Source organism: Amblyomma americanum, chromosome 1 (genome assembly GCF_052857255.1).
Source record: "Amblyomma americanum isolate KBUSLIRL-KWMA chromosome 1, ASM5285725v1, whole genome shotgun sequence".
In the NCBI taxonomy this organism is placed as follows: Eukaryota; Metazoa; Arthropoda; class Arachnida; order Ixodida; family Ixodidae; genus Amblyomma; species Amblyomma americanum.
Genome location: NC_135497.1, coordinates 422,282,365 through 422,298,805, shown reverse-complemented (window position 1 = coordinate 422,298,805; position 16,441 = coordinate 422,282,365).

The window sequence follows — 16,441 nt, the reverse complement described above, 5'->3', positions numbered from 1 at the left end:
TAGATATTCAAACTTCGCAAGCCTGCAACTTGGGGTGAAAACTCTCTGTGCGGAGAAGATCATAAAGACAAGACATGCACCGTAATCATGAACTGGCCTGGATACTATCCAGTTCATGAAAGCGTCTTGTTGCCCTAATGGCATTAGGATGCCTGACATTCTGCTGAAAATATATATATGTTTCCTGTCAAGCATGGTATCTGTTGCATTTGTAGTCACCTTTTTAATCTGCTTTCCACAACCAATCAGTGTATTTTCTTTGTTCGTAAAGGCAAAAAACTGCACCAGCCTGCCGATAAAGAAACCTTGTACCTAACTGATGGAAGTGAAGTTCAATGAAGGGAACAAATGAAAGGAAAAAAAGAAAGTGAGGTTTACTACTTTACTTGCACCGCTTGTTACCACCGTCTTCTGTTGGACGCTGCTGGGATGAGAGGCAGCAGGAGGAAGCCAGTGGATGGAGGTTACTGGCATAGCGCTGCTGCAGTCAAAAATTGCTGCGAAGGTGAAAAAAGTAAATTACTCTTAAATCCAGTTCAGTTTTATCAGAGCACGATCCGCGATTGGCTTGCCCAACGTGCCATCTGCGCACGCGTCCGAGAGATAAAAACTGCGCGTGACCAAGTGGCTCCGAGGTGCCTAGTCTTAGCGCACACCTTGCCGAGCTAGAGCGCTGTGGGGTCTCTTGGCGTTCACCTATAAATATTGCACTGCGACAATGATTGCTGGGGACGGAGGTCATGCCTTCGGAAAAGTACACAGTGAAATGGAGGTGCAGCCTGTGTCAAAACTTTAGAGCCTAAAGAGCTTCTTTCTAAAACAATCAGTGCGTGCTTCCTGTAGCCTCCGTGCTAGTCTCCAGTTTCGGATGGATTAGAACGCGAGTCCCGAAATCCCATGAAGAGCACTGGTTAGTAAATTAGCCGCTCCTGTTACTGTTGTATTAGGGAAATACGAAAGAAATTCAGATATCTGGTTCTGTCCACTGGAGTATTGTGAGGGAGCAGGAGTCATTGCCGTGTGACCTGAACCTAATTACTAAATATCTCTTCCGGGATTCCAGAGTGCCTCATTTTCTGTCGTTTGTACCCAAGATGTCCGGTGACTGGATGCCCTTTCCTGTATCCGCAGTAGGTATGCAAACGCGATTAAATTTAGTTTTGTTGTTTCTAATGATACTGAGGTCGTTAGAAACTGTTGATTGATTACCCGTGGATACAAGCCTCCCCCACCCCGCCCCCGCATTCCTCAGGACAGAGCGCTTTGAGAAAGCTCCACAAATCCCGCTGTGCCCTTTCGGGGGCAAGCCCAGTTACGAACACCGCAGACTGCAATGGTGGCTTTTGTAGCGAAAGCTGCGTTGGCCACGAACTCACAGTTTCGCGCAGCTCGCAGTCCTACCATGGTCGCACCGCAACACGTGACTGGTCACGTGAACAACTGCGTGACAAACCAAGAGACGAACCACGAAGGCTATGCCTTAGATTTCGCTACATATATCCTTGCATAACCGAGCTAAGCCACTGCCAATTGTCTTACCGTGTTTAGACGGGATGCTCAAATTAGTGCTCACAGCATGTCTCAACAGACGTACAGGCTCAATTGTCACTGCTGTAAGCGATCCTTGGACGTTTCGAAGAGAAAACGTCTAAGTATCACCGCGGACTTGGCCAACTCCGAATTTTTTCGGCTGTCTGACTCTGCGAGGAAAAAAAAGGACACGAGAGCTTTACCGCAGTGGCGTATTGATGTTTTTGTAGCGATAGCTACACTACGCCAGCGACATGCGAGGTCAGCGTGGCTGCGCGCTGAGCCGTGGCACCACCGCTCCGCCAGCTGTGCGCATGCGCGGAGTAACGTCATTGCTCCCTAGCTGGTGTGCGCGCAGCGAGCCTCATAGCTTCGCCGACGGCGAAGCAGACGCCGCCCGCTTCGTCAGCTGTCCTCATGAGCGGAGTGACGCAGAGCACGCAGGTGGTGGGCGCGCCGCGCGCCTACATTACGTTAGCATTTCGAGCCTACACCGTGGCGGCGCCATGGCCACCGTGTTTGCTGCCGGCGGAGCCGCGCGCCGGCAAAACCGAGTGAGGGAGGAGTGGAGACGTGGAGAAAGTCAATGCACGTCCAGGGACGAAGAAAAAGAAGGAACGCCCAGCGAAACGCAGCGGCGAAAGACTGACTTTGCAATCCGACTGAGCGAATTCCACTCGGCCAGCTGTAGCTATCGCGTCACTCCAGGGTTAACCAAAGACACCACAGCCTTTTTTTTTTTGACGGCTGAATGAATCAGTGCCCCGTCCGCGGAACCATTTGCTGGAAGACCGTTTTCCCCAAAATTTCGCCCTGAAAAGCCGAGAACCAGGCCTTGGGAAATCTTGTACCGATTAGAAAATCAGTCAGTACCTGGCGTCGTGGGATAGAACCCACCACTATAGACTAAGTGTAACTTGCTTGCGTCTGAACTGGGATCATAGGGTGGAGCATCCTGCTTATGACATTAAATGAAACGAAAAAAATTGGTTCAGTGTCCCAACTACCCGACGTTCTCCAAAACAAAACGTTCTCCATAACATTCTCGTTCTCGGGGAACTTTCGGTGAAGCACTGGTTGCACTATATTCTGTTCCCTCATCAACAATTTCTTAAAATCAAACTCCTTGCACAGCGCAGCTGTTAAGTGCCCGTAGACTTGGTTTCGCAGTGATGTCGGCAGCCTTAACTGCAAGACGCAGAAAGGTCAATGGAGGAGGACGTGGAGAGATTTAAAGAGCACTGAAAAAAGGGGAACGTAAAGGAGCTGAGAACAGGTGAATAGAGGTTTGTGGGATGCAACGCGTGCCTCTTAGCCCTCTCTCCACTCAGAGATCACGTGACTACTCGGCCCATCTGACTGGTTGAATTACGTCCGCCCAAGTTTATCACATTGATGAAAGACCAACAGGAGGTCAGCAAGGTCGAGACATTCATGGGCTGCAACGGGCGCCAAGATTAGAACACATGAAACTGCTGGACTGGTTTAACGCGTTAATAATATTAGAAATTTTTTTTTTCAGCATTTATTGAATTTGACCCAACTGTTGATGGCGACGAGCAATGACCTTCATGCGGCGCTTTTTTCTGTCATGACCTGCCTATGTGGTGCTCTCGCCTCACGCAGGTAAAACGGAGCGTGCACTGGGACTTCGCGAAGGCCATGGACATGTGGATGACGATCGTTACCCTGTGGACGTACGCCGCTCTGCACACGTTCAACCCTGTGGACAGACGCCGGCTCAGCGAGTGGAGCAATGACGTGGTGGTCCTCTTGCTGCTCATTTAACATTTAAAAAAACATTTAAAAACCTCTGCTTGTCTTCGATGCGGACAGAATTCAATTTCGCAGTTCAATCTGTTAACTTGAAATCAGAAATAAAAAGTTGATTATTTAATTTTAGTCAATGCCCGCCTTACTGTACAATCCTACTACAAGTCAAAAACAACCTGTCACACTGTTTAAAATAAAAAATCTGTAATCGCCCGTTAGATACGTACGACTGTGTCGACTCGGTGTCAGGTCCATTATATCCTCGTCACCACGCTCCAGTAAAGGGGAACTTGGAGCAGCCGAATTCGAACCGGAGGCACTAATGCAGCCCGTAACGCAGCCTTCAGCCATGGATGCTTCCAATTATTCATAGGCTGTTTGTGTTTGTTTAGTAGCAAGAGTGCTTGCTGGCACTCATACGTAGCGTCAAAATTAGATTTCTAGAATAAGGTGACTCTATCGGTTAGGGGGATACGTGAATAACTGGTCGCCTGCGCGCACGCGCATAATGTGAATAATAAAATAATTGGTTTTGGGGGAAAGGAAATAGCGCAGTATCTGTCTCATATATCGTTGGACACCTGAACAGCGCCGAAAGGGAAGGGATAAAGGAGGGAGTGAAAGAAGAAAGGGAGAAAGAGGTGCCGTAGTGGAGGGCTCCGGAATAATTTCGACCACCTAGGGATCTTTAACGTGCACTGACATCGCACACCACACGGGCGCCTTAGCGTTTTTCCTCCATAAAAACGCAGCCGCCGCGGTCGGGTTCGAACCCGGGAACTCCGGATCAGTAGCATAACGTAAATGCCGTTTTTGTCTTTGGGTTAGTCGGGGACGCTAAACCAAAACCGGTGAAACAGCGTGGCCTCCAAATGCTGGCTAGTGCAGGGGAACATGGTGCGTAAGGTAAACCGGGGCCTCCTCGCCTCACTTCGAGTTCATCATTACCCCTTCACTGTGCCTCGACTTCGCGATAAACGAACGAAGCTTTTTATTTGTATAAAGACTTCCGCAACACAAAATTTTGGCGAGAAAGCACCGTGAATTCTTAGATCACTTCCGGATCTGGGGAGCTGCTAGGGTTAGCGAGTGTGCCTTGTTAGATCGCCAGAAGGCACGTCTGAAAGAGCGCGATGTTCGAACAGGTTCGTAATGCTCGCTTGAAAATGAGGTTGCATTGTACATATTTTCACATAATATGCTGCTTTTATTTTTATTACTACTTTTCCTCATGCCTTTAATGAAAGCGAAACCCAAATTAAATTGTTTGCTCACAATTTAGAATTTCACTTCAAAGCCAAAGTAGCGTTATGAACGGCTAACGTAATCTAATGGCGTTTGGGCACACAGTTTCTCGCTACCACCTAGAGGTAAAGTGGCGCCATCGTCCATGCGAGTGGAGGAGTGAAGGAGACCGTTTAGAGCGCGTGGTTCTTCCGTTTAAAACCAGATGGCGCAAAAGGTCGTCTGAGAACACGGCGCCATTACGGGTCTCGTAAGTAGCCAGCGTCTGCGCCTCGACGCAGCAGTGGAAATATCGCAGGTGGCTGCCTTACTGTTCTTTCTGTGAAGATAGAGAAAGGCAGAGGAAGTACGTGCTGTGTTGTGGATTGCAAGAATTTTGATAGAGAATTGAAGATGCAGTATGCGATCGTTTGCGATCATCACGGAACCGAACTGCAAATGGACGTACTGCCCCTGTTGCGCCCGTTCGGCATGACCCTTTCCGAACTGGCGAACGCGACAAACACGTTCGCCAGTGCTAGATAGCCAATAGGAAGAGAGGCTTCGATGTTGTAAAATCTGCGAGGGTAAGTGAACAACACAGCCGCTTAAACAAGCTTTTCCGCCACCGAAACCATCACTGCGTACTTTCAGATGCTGTGCAGTTGCGTCTGCGTGTGTACCGAGACCCGATTACTCGTAAGTTAGAGTGTGCGGCCGTTAGTAACAGGAGCGCCCGAGGATGAATTAGGAACGGAAAGGAAAGATGACTTACGCTACTACATACCGCTACTGCAGATTATGCAGTGCACAGCTGCGCAAGCGGACAACGCTTACCGTTAGTCCGTGTATTACATGACGTCTTGGTGCTGCTCTTGAACTTCAGTCAGAGTAGCGCTGTTTTCGGTGACTATATTCGGAATAAAACATTTCCGTTGCGGCTGGTGTGCCGGGCGTTTGTCACCTCCTCATGGTCCATGGCAGACAGTCACTAAATGTGACTCCGCAGGCTACTGCTTAGAATGAAGCTGATTACTGCACCAACGAGACCTCCAGCATTTTCATGTCCGCATATTGAGTGTAGAGCGTAGCACACTTTTATATGTGAGGCTGACGTAATTGTGAACTTCGTGTAGTACTAGCGCGTTTCTATGCGCGCCTTGTAACAGTAATATCGCGGAATCCTTCTAAACGCGCGGCAGCTCGTGGAGACTGAGTGGTACTGCTACCATGACACTTTGCATTTGTTTATCTATTTAATTTTGTCGCATTTCTGTGTTTAACAAACCAGTAAAAAATATTTTAGGTTTCCTAAGCACCGTTAACAGGTTGTAGAGAAATGCCTACGACATGCATGCGAGCGTTTTAGAGCGGTGTCTGCTTCCATGTACAGAACACAACAACAATCTGCGCTGCCGCAGGAGAATTAGACCTTACCGTTTTAGATAATAAAAACAAAATTATTCAAAAAAACCTTCAGTGGATGCAAAGGCATGCATTGAAGCGATCCTCCCATTGGCTCGAAGAGGCGGAGCTGAGCGGCTATCCGCGACGCGAAGCCCGATGATGTTTTCACGCCTTGAGTGATAAATTAGGACTTTCACATGTCTTTTGAAGCTTCGGCCAAACCATAGTGTCGTCTGCCCACTTCTTTACTACCCTATCAGCCGAAACGCTGCCTCTCGGAAGCGAACCATCGGGCGCAGTAGCCGTCGCGAAGAGGCGCGCGCCGAGCAGTCAGGAGGAGTGTAATGGCGGCGTGATTACGTGATCAAAGATGGCAGTCCCCATGATAAAGGGCTGTAAAGCCTGTATACTGCGACTTCCTCGCCACGCAGGTGAGCTGGCGATGCAGCATTTCATTCGTGAGGTCCAAAGCACCCTATACAAAAGCAGAGTAACAAATTAGGCTTCGGCCTCTCACGTTAGTACTGCCTAGGCATTGTATTGCGTCTAAATGCTCAGTGTCAAGCGCAGTTTCCTTGCTACGACTCTCGCCTGAGTTTTCTGAACACACAACAGCTCTCGAAATTGCCCCGAATAAGTGCGTTCTTCAGGAGAGATCACGGCTCATAAAAATAAGGCTGTGGAAGAAAAATACGTGCTGCAATATTCTCTTTTCTTTCAATATTCTTTTCTTTCAATATAATCAGGACAAAAGCAGTCCTGATTATATTGATTCTGTGATATAGAAATGGGGCCGCCGGTTCCACAGCAATGTATGCCTTTTCTGCAGGAAATAAATAAGCGTCGAATTCAAGCTCGGTGCATTGCACACCATAAGGCAGGTCTGACATAACGTTCAAACGTTCAGTCCAGAGGTGCGCAGTATTTAGAGACTGAACGTTAAGACACTAGAATATGTTTGCAGCATAGTTTCGTGCCTTTTTCAAGGTGTTATCTGCTTGACAAAAACAATTTATTGAGAAGAAAAACTCCAGATGTAAAGCAAACACGCTGGAGTGAGATATTTCGATCATTTAACGGCTGTTTCAGGTTAAAGCGTTGCATTATATTAAAAAAAAATAAGGCGCATCCGAAAATTAAGCTCCGCCTGAAAGGGCACGAAACGAGAGCGTTGGTGGCTCCCTAGAGCGGTTTCTATTCACACACAGTAACCGTTTTTTGTTCGCATTCACACATTTGTCAGAATTCTCAACAGTACACTGTCCACAATTCAAGTACGCAATGTTCCTTCTGTAGACACGCACACTGCTAAGTACTCAGTGCGCTAAGAAGACAATCACAAGAACACAAAGCAGTATTCTACACGGACGCAGGTTCTCCACAGAGAGAGGGCTCTATACTTCTCCCGCGCCACCTTTTTCGGTAGCGGCACGTTCATCACATAGGGAGGGTTTTCCGGTGGCCGCTGTATGCTGGCGCCACTATGGCCATGAAGCAAAGAGGATATGCAATGCTAACAAGCACTTTCGTGCTCGATTAATTACTACTTCCGTGGTTAAAAGTCCACTAATTACACACACTTAATAGCGTACACTCGTAAGATGTCATTTCATGTGAAAGGCCACACGACATACACATTAATCGCGCTTGTGCCCGTGTCGCAAAAACGTACCTTTGTGGCCAAGTTGGTAGCGTGCCTTTCTGACGATGGATGGATAATGGGTTCGAATCCCAACTAATAAATTCGGATAGTTTTCTTTACGCAAAACCACCAACTTTCTAAAAAGCCGCCGTTAGAGGCATGCGGTACCTTTTAATTCATTGAAAGTTCTCTATTGAAATTGTCGTGGACTTACACCCATGCCGTGGGTTCCCTCACACGACGCAGACGCTGCCTGTTTCCGCTGAACGGAAGCTTTAACTTTATCGCTTTAAAAACACGTCTCACAGATAATGTGCAAGCTTCGGCACATTTGAGCCATTATGTCCCTCATAGTTCATGTGTCGCTTCGTGATGTTAAACACTGCTATTAACTAATTTTTAAGTATTGTTCGAAGTCAGTGCACTTAAATAGATCCTAGGTGTCGAAATTTTCGGAGCACTTCATTACGGCGTCCCTGATAGCCTGAGTCGCTTTGGGACTTTAAACCTCCATAAACCATGAAAATTTCCCGCAAGAACTATATCGTACAGGAATTTTTCTGCTTTCAGTCAATTATGATTTTTGGCACCTAACGGAAATTTATGTAGATGAGCATTTCGTTCTCTGCTGAGCGCAGTCACCATGGCCGCCGCGGTGAAGAACGCAACCCGCTAGCAGCAACGTTCAGGAACAAGGCTTATAGGCTACGGCGGATGTTCCAAGGGTCCAGGCTGCTATCTCCGCAGGCGATTTCCTAATGTTCCTACAGTAATCATAATGGCATTTAATGTACTACATGCAACTATGCACGCACCATTATTGTGGGCACAGTCGCCAGTAAAGAAGTTTACCATTGGTGACGCGCCACAGGAGCGACAGATAGCAACGGTCGGCACTGCAGTTACGAACCCACCGATAACAAAAGTGGCAGGTGTGTTCGCAAAGCGCGGCTCCGATCCTGCCGCGTGGTGCGGTTTTCACCGCTCCGGTGACGTCATGGTCCTAAGCTTCTTTACTTGCGACTGCACTCTGGCAACCTGTGCAGCCTGAACAGGCTGTGTATGGCAACTGCAGCCTGTGTAAGCGGAGTCGTTTACTTGGCATGCACTCTTCTTTCTTCTATGCGTACTGCGCAGAAGGTCGATCGCCTGGTTGCCCAGAGCGTTCTCGAGATGCCCTGGACTGGCGCCTTGGGTGGAGGGGATACTTAGGGCGTTTTATTTCATTAATTTTTGCTATATGCTAAAAATCAGGTTTTGCATGGGTAACGTAAGTGAACAAAATCGATGCTGTCAGGCATTAACAGCATCTGCACTTCTATTCAATGACCTAACGGCATTTTGTGTAGAAATATCAGGCGTGTGCTAATAGAATAGCGTCAAAATATTTCAACCCAAATTTTTTTGGGCATACTGTTTGCGGTAAGAGAAAATTACAGTCCTTTTGAGGGCCCCGATCTCAACCTGTCGATAAATAAGTTCTCAAAAAGTTTCTTGCTTAAAAATAAACTACATTTATTCGAAATTGTCCACAGAACGTCGCCACTGGATTTTGAATATGAAATTCCACGCGTTAAAACTTGTCTATCATTTGCCAAGAGCCTGCTCCACTGCTATGAAGACTTGCACATCTATTCTGAGAGTTCCAGTTCTACTAAAGAGGGGAAAACGAAAAAGTAAATAAAATACTAAGACGTCACAAGCTGGTGCCACGCAAACACTTCGCTAGTGAGCCCGATGGCGTCACCACACCTTGGCTTCGTGGCTTCGCTATATATTCTCTTCTGTGCTTGCGCTTCAAATGTACAAGAACGATCAGCAGGATGTTCCCTGCTGTGAGCCGGCTAATAAACAGAAGGTCTCATGCCACAGATTGGCCTACGCACCTGGACGTTAGCCTTTAGCATGTGATCTGGAACACTGGATTGAAACGACTCGTTTTTGAGGAATAAAGACTCAGTTTTGTCCGTCAGGTGTTCTATTACAGATTCTTTGACTACGGCTTCAAAATTAAAATTCATCTCATTGTATGCAGATTCCGGCCTGTACTCTTCGTTTTCTTTTGTAACGATGTCCGAAAAGCATGGCGGTGACACTTATGTTTTTGAGAATTTATGACGATAACTGCTTCAACCACGAGTCGCCGCAGCGTACTGGTTGAATATCCGAAACACTTCTGCGTGATTAAATATAGGTCTGTATGGTCGGGAGGAGTGTGCAGCACCAAACGTATTATTATAAAGAAGAAAGTTTAGATTTATAGGCTGCAAATGGGTAAAACTGGCCCATTTTCACCAATAACTCATTAACCATCTCGTCACGCTACCACGCTCTGATTTCATGAGATAAAAGTGACGTCGGAAGCAACGTTTGGTAGGCGAAATGCGTCGTTGGCCTGGATATTTCGGCGCCGCTTGGCCGTGCAAACAACGTTCTTGTTTTCTTTTCATTTGGATTGGTTACCGATTATCAACCCAAAAAGTACTCGATAACACTCCTTGCTAAAAATGGTAGCGTAACTGAGTTTGTGGCAGCAACTGCAACGGGTGTCGCCCTTTCCTAACTCGCCAGGAACAGGCTTACTAATGACAGAGTCAAAGGTCTGGAAAAGGAAATCCTTTCAAACATCGGTCCCTGGACCACAATATCACAGAGTGCGCATTCTGGACTTTGCCTGCCATTAATTTCAGGGAAAGAGATTTGGAATTATGTGTATGGAAACACTATCTCACGTGGATCGCTTGCGCACAGAAGCACACATCACCGAAAAAATCGGCCAATCTCAGCCCACATTGCCCATGCACACCTTAAGAGCCCTATGCTTCAGTGAAGTCCTATAAACAGCGATCGTTGTGAGGAACTCAAGCCTCAAGAAGGAGTTTATACGCATCTGAAAATTTTGGTGTCAGCGCAACAGCTTCCGCTGATGCGAGGTGGCCACGAAACAAGCAAGCACTTTCAGCGTGATCCCGCCAATGAAGATGACAATTCTTAGGATGCGCCAACGTGCAGTTAAAACTGTAGCAACTTGGTACAACGCAATAAAGAAGGAAGTCTCCTTCATACTTCTTGTTTCTTTTATAAGTTGCCACTGTGAGTGCGTTTCGCCCTTTGTGCAAGTGCGTTTTTGTCTTCGTTCATTCACGCTTCGGAACGTGAGAACATTAAGTGAATATGTCGGTGATCCTTGACCAGTGAGATGTTTTTCTGCCAAAGGTAGACAGCGGAGTACCTGCCTTGATAAGCTGAGTACTCTAGCAGTTTATTCCCATAAGACAAGGCAAATTCTTCTTCTTCTTCCTCTTAAAACACGGCACATACCCACATGGGGGGATTGGCCAAGGTGTAGTGGAATACACAAGGAAAACTTTATAGGTGATTACGACAAAATTTTAGCACCTAGTGTGAATGTTGCAAAAAGTATAAATAAAAACGACATAAGAATATTTAAAGTAAAATAACAGACAGCATTTTGGTGTAAAAAGAAGAGCTGGAAGAATTTTAAAAGAATTAGCAAAGCAACATACCAGTTGTTATTATGTAATCATATAGAATCCCAAAAATTGAACCCAATGCAAGTCCTTTGGTGCTCGCACCGAACGATAATAACACTGGCAGAGATAACGGGAGCGCTAGCATGGAGAGAGGGACCTCCAGGTAAATCTTTCTCTGTAGTGCGAACTTTGGACAGTAGAGGAGAAAATGGTCTGCATATTCAACTTCCCCGCATACGTCATATAGGTTTGTCGCTGTCGACTCACACCTGCAGAGATATAAATTTAAACTGGGAATCCTGCACCGCAACCGCGTCATTGATACCTAACAAAGCCGGGTTTTACAAGAACGGGTGTTTCAATTTTATGCTAAGTGCTGATAATAAGTGGTATTTGGTAGCGGATTACGTAACCTGGCTAATGTGTCGGAATCGCGGAAACCTGCAAATACCCAGCAGGCTTAAATTCAGGACGGGATGTGTCACTGACCCTTCAAGAGCTGACCTTGCTATGTAATCAGCCACCTCATTTGAAAGAATTCCTGCATGGGCACGGACCCAGACAAAACGGACCTCCTCAAAGTTCGAGGGGATAAACCTTGGAAACAGCTCAAAAAATCTTTTTGTGAAGTTTCAAGGGAGACTAAAACTGGCAAACAATCAGGGAGGATAATAACGTGAGACACATGACATGAAGTTTTGTGCAGGGCCATTCCGAGAGCCAGAAAGTCCGCAGAGAATGTAGGATTTTATTTTGTATGCGGACATAATAGCTCCAGGCCAAATCCCGCGAAAAGATGCCTACTGCAGCTTTTTGGGAGCTGACAGAGGCATCGGTAGAAAGGCTCGTATGATGGGGGAATTCCTCTATGTGATCAGAGACAAGACCGTTTAAAATGTTTGCGGGAATGTGTTTCGCATGAGATGGGAAGATGTGGTCAAAATGGAACTCAATTGCTTCCGGCGTGCCATCAACCCACTGCAGAAAACTCACCATTCGGTGTTAAAGGTTCTGCGTTAACATAATTTGTGGAAGCTTATACCGCGGCCAATGATGAGCAAAAATAAGGCCGTCTGACAAAAAAAAAAATAGGAGTACTGACATCAGTCACCGGTGTTGGATGTGGGGATCAGAGTCGCTCTCGACGGGACCACAGGTCAGGAACGACACTTGCTCCGACCACCGCCACCACCACGACAGGACTGCTGACGAGTTAAATGAGTTGGAAGATGGGAGGAAGGTTGTGAGAGGCTTTATTTACATTTGTACAGAATCAGAGATCAGGAGTGAGCTTCTATGTGAGGAGAGGATCTTAAGGTAGGATCATCGTGGTGGATGCAAAGGAAGGTGGTTCACTACACCCGCCGTCCAGTCTTATAGTTCTTCGTCCCTAGGTTCCCCGGGTTTAGGACGCCCTCGTCAGGGTGGGAGTGGCCTCAAACTTGCGTTCTCGCACACAAGCACGCACCACCACACACAGGGACACGCCCCCGTCACATGTCGAGCCAGGGAGAGAGGAGGATGCCGTCTGGTCCACGTCGACTGCGGAGGAGATGTTTTCTTTCCAGCCGAAAGTTCCCACGAGGTCCTGACACCTGTTTCTTCCTTCACAGAATTCGACGTGCAAGACCAGAGCTCCAGGTCGGCCTACTGCACGCCAAAGTGGTTGGTTGTGCGATTAGCCGGGCCGGCAAAGGTATCGGACGACGACCGCCAGCCCGCCGCCGTATTCCCACGCTGATCGTCCTCGACCGGGACCGAGGCCGCATTAGTTCCCCCAAATTTGTCACGACCACTGGGGGATTAGATGCCGCAAGAACACTGCGGCGGCCTCTCCGCTCCGCCCGGAGTCCACCCAGGCGACGCTCTTCGGTGTATTTGGGTCTGGAAAGTGGGGGCGAGCTTTATCACGTGGCTAGGAACCAGCCCGCAGAACCTTAGTGTTGGTTTCCAGCAGATGAGCCTTGCCGACGACGCCGCTAATATTAACAGACGGGCGGTCGCCAAACGTAACACCGGGTCTAAGAACCTGAGCAAAGTTTGCAGCGTGAATAGTTGAAAGTGGGAATTTAAATCAAGGATACGGGCTTCCAGACAAATCAAGGCGTTTGAAACTGATTTTAGAAGATCAAGGCAGAGACGTACAGCGCGCCTTTCCAGTGAGATTAAGGTATTAATTTTGTAGTTTGCGCTACGAGAGAACAGAAGGCAACCAAATTCAAGTATAGGTCTTACATAGGCTTTGTAAAGTAATAATACTGTGTCGCGGCGCATCCAAACTTTTTATTGGCGATTCTTGTCAGCAGGCCTAGAGCGCGGTATCGTTTAAACATATTGTTCTTTATATGAAGGCTTCAATCTAATACTGGGTGATTTAAAGAATTCCACTTGTGGAATCTGGTTAGAGCGATGAACTAATGAAATGTGCAAATGCGTGACTGGAGGAAATACCAAAACGCTGTATTTGTCAAAATTCAGGGATAAATTAATACCATGCAACCGTACTCAAAGAGCACCCAAATGTCGCTGCACAGCTTGCTAAAGGGAATGAATATCCCTGGCCGAGGCGAAAAAAGCTATGTCATCTGCATAAACAAAAACTGTTATACCAGGAAGAATGGGGATGCCACTGAACTAAATAGTAAAAAGCAGGGGAATAGCACCGATCCTTCCAGCACACCTCTTGATTTATAAATATATTATAACATAGGGTTCCCTCTGTCTGTATCTGTCGTTCAGAACTTCAGATATCCACGCATAAATGTAGGTTGGAGGATGCAACTGAGCAAGGCTGATAAGTAAAATAGTACGTTCAACACTGTCATAAACCTTTGCTTCATAAAGAGTCAACAAAGCTGGAAGTTCCCTTCAGCGTAGCGAGAGCCGGATTCTTCTCTCTAGATCCACATGCGCGGACCATATAAAGCATCCGCGACGAAAGCCAATCTGAGCTGACCTGAGACTGTAGACGTCATGAACATGTTTTGTGATGCGACTGCGCACTATTCTTTCTATTTATGTGACTAAATTTGAAGTTAGCACAAATGGCCGAATATTAGACGTATCCTTTCCCTGCATCTTTCATGAATAAAATAAATTTCGCGGTTTTCCAAATGCTTGGGATCTATGTATTTTCCAATGAATCATCGACCGTATGTAAGAGGATGCTTGTAAAATCCTGGGCTAAAATTTTAATAGTAGCAACAGTGACACCATCTTGTCCAGGAGCTGCAGGATGCAACTTTGCCAGGACTGATGGGAGCTCTGATTCGTCAGCCTCGGTATAATCCGAAGAAGGTGAGATTGTGCACAAAGGGACGTTTCTCTGCGTCTGGAAACGTAACGCGAATCCCTGAGCAATACGCTCCAGGGTTTCCTGAGATTTTTTGGTGATAACACTGTTGAACTAGTGAGGAGAGGATCTTCAGTACTTTTTTACGTTCCACGTATCTATATAGTGCATTCCGATTACGACAATTTGAAATACGTGAGTTTAAATTTTTGTTATACTCTTCCTTGGCTTTTGCAATTGTTATTTTGAAAGATGCAGAGCAGAATTTTTAATTTAACCAATTAGCTGGAGGGTGCTAGAAGGATAGCCTCTTCCAGGCCGCCTTTCTGCGACGATAGGCCTTCGCACATTCTTCTGTCCACCAAGGAGACGGCTGTTCATTAGAGGCTGCTGCGGGCACAGTGAACATTGACTGGTCTACTGCCTTTTGGAAAAATGAAACCGTCTGCTTAGCTCTGTCTTCCCGCCTTGTACTAACTATAGAGGCAAGCGAGGCAGACGTGTGATTTTTATAGATATTGTAATTTGACATATTTATGGGTTACACAACCAGTTTCGAGCGAAGCAATTTTATCAAATACATTATTCTTCCGCCCCCTCTCCTCCCCTTCTTTATTTTGCTTACGCTTTAGGCCAAGCACGCTGTGCTGCACACATGTCTGCCTCATCGTTTAGAAGTGAACCGTGAACAAAGCGGCACTTATATTCCATTCCCTGTTTTCTGTCAGTTAGCTGTTCAAATTATACTTCCTAAAATTATGAAAGGCTATTTGGCACCGACAGCTGCGCGTGGAAGTAGGAAACATATTTGTGGTGCGCAAAGGCAGAGCGTGAAAACATCGTGTTTCATGGTGCAGTTCAGTGCATTCGGCTGTTTAGAAATTAACTGATTTTTGCTGAAGCGCACGTGTGGTGTTCAAATCCTTGTGATCTGTGTCTGTGGTTATGGACAGAATATACAACCTAGCTGCGCTGGTCATCTTTAGGTTTTTGGCAGGAGTTCTTTTCGGGCGACATCTCTGCCGATTTTAACCAAATAAAAGCGGCCAATGAATGCTGTTTTTTTTCCGCCTGAATGCTCACATAGCCAGTTGTTCATACACCGGGATAACATTCGGGTTTATACAGTAGAAGCTACAAGGGCGAGGCAACAGCTTTCACAGGAAGGCGACCACCACGCGCGAATCACGTCAGTTTAGAAGTCACTGCCACACAATGATCGCTTCACTGCGTAGCCACATGAAGTTGTCCCAGACGCAGAGAAAGGTAGAAGTTACCTCTCTACACCACTAACTCTACCCAGGACAGCTCTGTCATTTTTTCAACTTCCTTGTACGCACGTAAGAGATTGCGGATGGGTGTGTGCGTCGTTGCCCATGCAAATTACTGTTTCCAGTTATTGTTGCACTGAGGTGCTGGGTAAAGGTAATTTACTGCACCGGCAGGATTTGTAGGATGGTAACAAGGATTTTTGAGTATGAACGATGGTTGAAAGGAAATGGGGCCTAGTTTTGAAGAGAACATTGTACAAGCAACCTTTTTTTCCTCAGTGTGGAATAAATTCTGATAACAAAATTTAGGCCCAAACTCAGTCTATTGTCAACGTCGTTCAGGAATTAACGACAGAAAAAAAGCCTAGGAAACAAACTCTTAGCTATTACTAGGTGACAGCAGACCATAGAGAATAAGACAGACGCAATTATGATAGCCTTTCAACAACTCCAAAATGGCCAGGCAATATAAGGAATGCAGACATAAGCACTGGGAGTGGAGCTGTCGGGGATACCGCCGCAAGCGAGCAGTTCTCCAAGAACACTTGATTGGTAAAGAGGGTCCGCATATGATCGCTCTTCAGGAAGCAGGAGGGAGTGCAAAATTATCAGGCTGTCAATCATTCAGCGCATCTGGCGAGAAGGCGCGAGTTACCACACTCGTCAAAAGGAACATAACCGTTATTCCGCGTAACGCGAGGATAAGTTACGGAGTCACGTTCTTAAAGGCCTCACCACAAATAAAAAAACTCATACTAGCCTCTTTGTACTGAATGTATACAGCAGTCCAAAACAAAGAAATACTCGT